Source organism: Salvelinus alpinus, chromosome 9, assembly GCF_045679555.1.
Source record: "Salvelinus alpinus chromosome 9, SLU_Salpinus.1, whole genome shotgun sequence".
Classification (NCBI taxonomy): domain Eukaryota; kingdom Metazoa; phylum Chordata; class Actinopteri; order Salmoniformes; family Salmonidae; genus Salvelinus; species Salvelinus alpinus.
This window is the reverse complement of record NC_092094.1, coordinates 16,999,059-17,006,182: the sequence shown is the minus strand read 5'-3', so window position 1 is coordinate 17,006,182 and position 7,124 is coordinate 16,999,059.

The window sequence follows — 7,124 nt, the reverse complement described above, 5'->3', positions numbered from 1 at the left end:
CATTTTGTTTGAGTGTTTCTTGTGAACATTAAATCATGAACACTTTCCATGCTGCGCTTTGGACTCATTCCGATGAACGGTACATGGCAACAGCTCAGAAATATTGCTGATGTGATGGCACACTGTGGTATTTCACCCAGTAGATATGGGAGTTGATCAAAATTGGATTTGATTTCAAATTCTTTGTACGTCTGTATAATCTGAGGGAAATATGTGTCTCTATAATGGTCATACATAGGCAGTAGTTTAGGAAGTGCAGTTCGGTTTCCACCTCATTTTGTGGGCAGTGTGCACATAGCCGGTCTTCTCTCGAGAGCCAGGTCTGCCTACGGCAATAGCAAGGCTATGATCACTGAGTCTGTACATAATCAAAGCGTTCCTTAAGTTTGGGTCAATCACAGTGGTCAGGTATTCTGCCACTGTCTACTCTCTGTTTAGGGCCAAATAGCATTCCAATTTGCTCTGTCTTTTTCTCTCTCTCGCACTCTGTGTGTTTCTCATTTCAATTCAAAGGGGATTTATTGGCAGGGGAAACATATGTTTACATTGCCAAAGCAAGTAAAATCAAATATAAACATAAGTGAGAATAAACATAAACAACATCAACATAAAACCATTAGTAAACATTGCACTCAGAAAGATAAATACATTTCAGGTGTTATATTATCAGCCATGTACAGTGCATTGTGTGTAGGAATAGTAGGGAAAGATAAATGAACAGATAAATATAGGTTATATTTACAATGTTGTTTGTGCTCCACTGATTGCCCTTTTTTTCATGGCAACGGGCCAAACATCTTGCTGCTGTGATTGCACATTGCGGTATTTCGACGAGCAGATATGAGAGTTTATCAATGTTTGATTTGTTTTCAAATTCTTTGTGGGTCTGTGTGATCTGTGGGAAACATGTGTCTCTAAGGTGGTTATACTGTACATTTGGCAGGAGGTGAGTGTCACGCCCTGACCATAGAGAGCTTTTTATTCTCTATGTTGGTTAGGTCGGGGTGTGACTAGGTTGGGTCATCTAGGTGATTATGTTTCTATGTTGGCCAGGTATGGTTCCCAATCAGAGGCAGCTGTTGGTCGTTGTCTCTGATTGGGGATCATATTAAGGCAGCCATTTCCCCTTTGTGCTTTGTGGGATCTTGACTATGTATAGTTTCCTGTTAGCACTATTGTTAGCGTCACGTTTCGTTTTGAGATTTATTGTTTTTGTTTTGCTGTGAGTTTCACCTAGAAATAAAAAGATGTGGATCCCAGAACACGCTGCGCTTTGGTCCAGTTATTCAAATGAACGTGACAGAAGATCCCACAAACAACGGACCAAGCAGCGTGCGCAGGAGGAAAGCCAGGAGTGGAGGACATCCTGGACGTGGGAAGAGATTATGGCAGGAGACAGAAGCCTGCCATGGAAGCAGGCGGATGCAGCGAGGGAACAACACTGACGACGCCAGAGTTCGCGGCCACGACGCAAGCCCAAAAGACAGCCCGGTGGCACACGGAGTGGTGAGTCAGAGACTGAGGAGGAATATTGGGACAGATTGAGCGAGGAGTGGGCGGTGAAAAATGAGGGGAGTGAACCAGAGCCAACTCCCCGTACTCACCGTGGGGAGCGTGTGACCGGTCAGGGTCCATGTTTTGTGGTGATACGCACTTTGTTTCCAGTGCGCATTCACAGCCCTGTGTGTTCTGTGCCAGCTCCTCGCACTTGTCGTGCTAAAGTGGGTATCTGTCCAGGACGGGTTGTGCCGGCTCAGCGCACCTGGTCTCCAGTGCGCCTCCTCGGTCCAGTGCGTCCTGTACCTCCTCCCCGCACTCGCCCTGAGGTGCGTGTCACCAGCCCGGTGCCACCTGTACCGGTCCCACGCATCAGGCCTCCAGTGCGCCTCCACAGTCCAGTACATCCTGTGCCTCCTCCCCGCACTCGCCCTGAGGTGCGTGTCACCATCCCGGTTCCACCTGTACCGGTCCCACGCATCAGGCCTCCAGTGCGCCTCCACAGTCCAGTACATCCTGTGCCTGCTCCTCGCGCTCGTCCTGAGGTGCGTGTCACCAGCCCGGTACCACCAGTGCCGGCCCCACGCACCAAGCTTCCAGCGACAGTCTGCAGTCCAGAGCCTCCAGAGACGGTCTGCGGTCCAGAGCCTCCAGCGACGGTCTGCGGTCCAGAGCCTCCAGCGACGGTCTGCGGTCCAGAGCCTCCAGCGACGGTCTGCGGTCCAGAGCCTCCAGCGACGGTCTGCGGTCCAGAGCCTCCAGCGACGGTCTGCGGTCAAGAGCCTCCAGCGACGGTCTGCGGTCCAGAGCCTCCAGCGACGGTCTGCGGTCCAGAGCCTCCAGCGACGGTCTGCGGTCAAGAGCCTCCAGCGGGGGTTCTCAGTCCGGAGCCTCCAGCGGGGGTTCTCAGTCCGGAGCCCCCGGCGACGATCTACGGTCCGGAGCCCCCGACGACGATCTACGGTCCGGAGCATCCGGCGACGATCCCCGCACCAGAGCCGCCATTGAGGATAACGTGTCCGCAGGCGGAGTGGGTGCTTCGCCCCGCCCGAGAGCCTCCCCCGACGGTAGATTCCCACCCGGACCCTCACCTATTGAGTCAGGTTTTGCAGCCGGAGTCCGCACCTTGGGGTGGTGGTGGGGGGGGGGGGGTACCGTCACGCCCTGACCATAGAGAGCTTTTTATTCTCTATGTTGGTTAGGTTGGGGTGTGACTAGGGTGGGTCATCTAGGTGATTAAGTTTCTATGTTGGCCAGGTATGGTTCCCAATCAGAGGCAGCTGTTTGTCGTTGTCTCTGATTGGGGATCATATTTAGGCAGCCATTTCCCCTTTGTGCTTTGTGGGATCTTGACTATGTATAGTTGCCTGTTAGCACTATTGTTAGCGTCACGTTTCGTTTTGAGATTTATTGTTTTTGTTTTGCTGTGAGTTTCACCTAGAAATAAAAAGATGTGGAACCCAGATCACGCTGTGCTTTGGTCCAGTTATTCTAACAATCGTGACAGTGAGGAAGTGCAATAGCAAGGCAATGCTCAAAGAGTCTGTACATAGTCAAGGATTTTCTTAATTTTGGGTCAGTCACAGTGGTCAGGTATTCTGCCACTGTGTTCTCTCTGTTTAGCGCAATATAGCATTCCAATTTGCTCTGTTTTTTGGTTGATTCTTTCCAGTGTGTCAAATAGTTACGGTATCTATTTGCTTTCTCACAATTTGGTTGGGTCTAATTGTGTTGCTGTCCTGGAGCCCCAGAACCAGCTGGCTGAGGGGACTCTTCTCTAGGTTAATCTCTCTGTAGGTGAGGGCTTTGTAGTGGAATGGGTGGGCATTGCTTCCTTTCTTGGTGGTTGTAGAATTGAACAGCTCTTTTTTTCATTTTGATAACTTGCTGATACAGTCTCAATTGGGTTTTGGTACAATTTTGTAAATTATTGGTTGGTGAGTGGACCCCAGACCTCACAATCATAGAGGGTAATGGGTTCTAGTTGGCAATGAGTTTTTTGAATGTCGCCAGAGGAGATGGCTGCAGTTTTACGGGCTACGAAGGATTTACTCCAGATACCGGACCAAACCCCGTCATTCGCATGAAGAAAAGACACCGATACAGGGGACGCAGGTCCGGGTGCCTTGTTATAATTTGTTGGCGAATGGGTAACCTGCCTTTACCATCCGTCCTATTGGCCAACGTGCAATTATTGGAGAATAAACTGGATGAGCTCTGTTCAAAACTATCTGACCAATGGGACATTAAAAACTGCAATATCTTATGTTTCACCAAGTCGTGGCTGAACGACGACATGGATAATATACAGTTGCCTGGTTGTTCCGTGCATTGGCAAGACAGAACAGCTGCATCTGGTAAGACAGGGGTTGGCGGTCTGTGTCTATTTGTCAATAACAGCTGGTGGGTGAATTCAATTATTAAGGAAGTCTACGGGTCGGTAGTCATGTAGGCATATGCCCTCTATGCCCTCAGACGAACCATCAAACAGGCAAAGTGTTAATACAGGACTAAGATTGAATCCCTGTGGCAGGGCTTGTAAACGATTACGCACTACAAAGGGAAGCCCAGCAATGGGCTGCCCAGTGACACAAGCCTACCAGACGAGCTAAATTACTTCTATGCTGAGTTTGAGGCAAGCAACACTGAAGTATATATGAGAGCACCAGCTGTTCCAGACGACTGTGTGATCACACTCGCCATAGCCAATGTGAGTAAGACCTTTAAACAGGTCAACATTGACAAGGCAACAGGCCCAGAAGGATTACCAGGATGTGTACTCTGAGCATGTGCTGACCAACTGGCAAGTGTCTTCACTGACATTTTCAACCTGTCCCTGGTCGAGTCTGTAATACCTACATATTTCAAGCAGACCAACATAGTCCCTGTACCCAAGAACACAAAGGTAATGTGCCTAAATGTCTACCGACTTGTAGCATTCACGTCTGTATCCATGAAGTGCTTTGAAAGGCTGGTCATGGCTCACATCAACACCATCATCCCAGAAACCCACTTCAATTTGCATACCACCCCAACAGATCCACAGATGACGCAATCTCTATTGCACTCAACACTGCTCTTTCCCACCTGGACAAAAGGAACACCTATGTGAGAATGCTGTTCATTGACTACAGCTCAGGGTTCAACACCATTGTGCCCTCAAAGCTCATCACTTAGCTAAGGACCTTAGGACTAAACACCTCCCTCTGCAACTGGATCCTGGACTTCTTGTCGAGCCACCCCCAGGTGGCAAGGGTAGTTAACAACACATCTGCCACGCTGATCCTCAGGGGTGCATGCTTAGTCCCCTCCTGTACTCCCTGTTCACCCATGACTGCGTGGCCAAACATGACTCCAACATTAAGTTTGCCGCCGACACAACGGTGGTAGGCCTGATCATCCACAACGATGAGACAGCCTACAGGGAGGAGGTCAGAGACCTGGCAGTGTGGTACATCACTGGGGACAAGCTTCCTGCCATCCAGGACTTATATTATAGGCGGTGTCAGAGGAGAGGCCCAAAAATTGTCAGAGACTCCAGTCGCCTAAGTCATAGAATGTTTTCTCTGCATCCGCACGGCAAGCGGTACCGGAGGGCCAAGACTGGGACCAAAAGGCTCCTTCTACCCCCAAGCCATAAGACTTCTGAACAATTAATCAAATGCCCCCCCCCCCCCCATTTGTTTTGTACACTGCTGCTACTCGCTGTTTTATCTATGTATAGTCACTTCACCCCTACCTACATGTACAAATTACCTCGACTAACCTGTACCCCCCCACATTGACTCGGTACCGGTACCCCCTGTTTATAGCCTCGTCATTGTTATTTTATTGTTGTAGTTTTATAATTTTTTACTTTAGTTTATTTGGTAAATATTTTCTTAACTCTTCCTGAACTGCACTGTTGGTTAAGGGCTTGTAAGTAAGCATTTAATGGTAAGGTCTACACTTGTTGTATTCGGCGCATATGACATATACAGTTTGATTTGGTGCCAGGACAACAACCTCTCCCTCAATGTGATCAAGACAAAGGAGATGATTGTGGACTACAGCAAAAGGAGGGCCGGGCACGCTCCCATTCTAATCGACGGGCTGCAATGGAGCAGGTTGAGCGCTTCAAGTTCCTTGGTGTCCACATCACCAACAAACTATCATGATACAAACACACCAAGACCGTCATGAAGAGGGTACGACAACGCCTATTCCCCCTCAGGAGACTGAGAAGATCTGGCATGGGTCCTCAGATCTTCAAAAAGTTCTACAGCTGCACCATCGAGAGCAACCTGACTTGTTGCATCACCGCCTGGTATGGCAACTGCTCAGCCTCCAACCGCAGGGTGCTACAGAGGTTAGTGCGTATTGTCCAGTACATCACTGGGGCCAAGCTTCCTGCCATCCAGGACCTCTATACCAGGCAGTGTCAAATGAAGGACCTAAAAATTGCCAAAGACTCCAGTCACCCTAGTCATAGACTGTTCTCTCTGCTACCACACGGCAAGCGGTACCGGAGCGCCAAGTCTAGGTCCAAAAGGCTTCTTAACAGCTTCTATCCCCAAGCCATTAGACTGTTGAACAGCTAATTAAATGGCTACCTGGACTTTTTGCATTTCCCCCCCCCCTTTTTTTTATGCTGCTACTACTCTCTATTTATTATCTATGCATAGTCACTTTACCCCTGATTTGATAAGTGATTTAAGTATTTTTAGCCAGATCCTAATTGGGATGTCGAGTTTTATGTTCCTTTTGATAGTATAGATGGTCCTTCTTTCCTTGTCTCTTAGATATTTCACAGCCTTGAGGTACTTATTTTCTCTTTCTCTCTCTCTCCCGCTCCCTCCCCGTCACCTCTCTCTCTTGCTCTCAAGCCTTTTCTTTTATTAGGCCATATTTAATAACATATTTGTCTCTTTCCAGGCTTTCAAAAACATATGCATGCCTGCCTTTTCCCCCCCATCACGCTCTCAAAATGTTCATTGTCAACACATATGGAGTGTGTAAATCCTCAAATCAAGGATTGGATTGGTATTTAGAGCTAATAACATATGGTGTAGATGACAGCTGAATTGATTGCAATGTAAATTTAATAAATCTGAATTACCAAATAGGTTGTATCAAATAAGACTTGACATGCAGGAGGATTGGCTTGCATCTCAGCCAACATTTATAATCTATATCAGATGAGGAAAACACACATTGTGTATGTGATTAAATATTAATTATATGTTATAAAATATCAATTACTTAGTTGGCCTATTCTGAAAGGTAGACTAAGGCAAACCATGCCAATTCTATTGCATTGCATCTTACAGAACTGCAGTGAACAATAAAATACTAACCCGTGCATGACTTAAGGAAGCTGTAATTCGTTAATTGTGTTGCGAATGGAGTTACAGTAAAGATTTTAAGGTGACAAATATTGCGCACACCTTCAGTTCACGTCTTGTAGCTCATTTGCAAACTGCTTAAATTATCGCTATGATAGATAGCAAGCTCATGCAGCATACGAGTGACAGATTGTTCGTTACGTTGTATCGAGAAACTCAGACACAACGTAACTTTTCTTCAGTTGTACTTCACTGCTAATTTGAGACATGTTTATTTCTGACTTGCGATTGAAGTGATTCTGA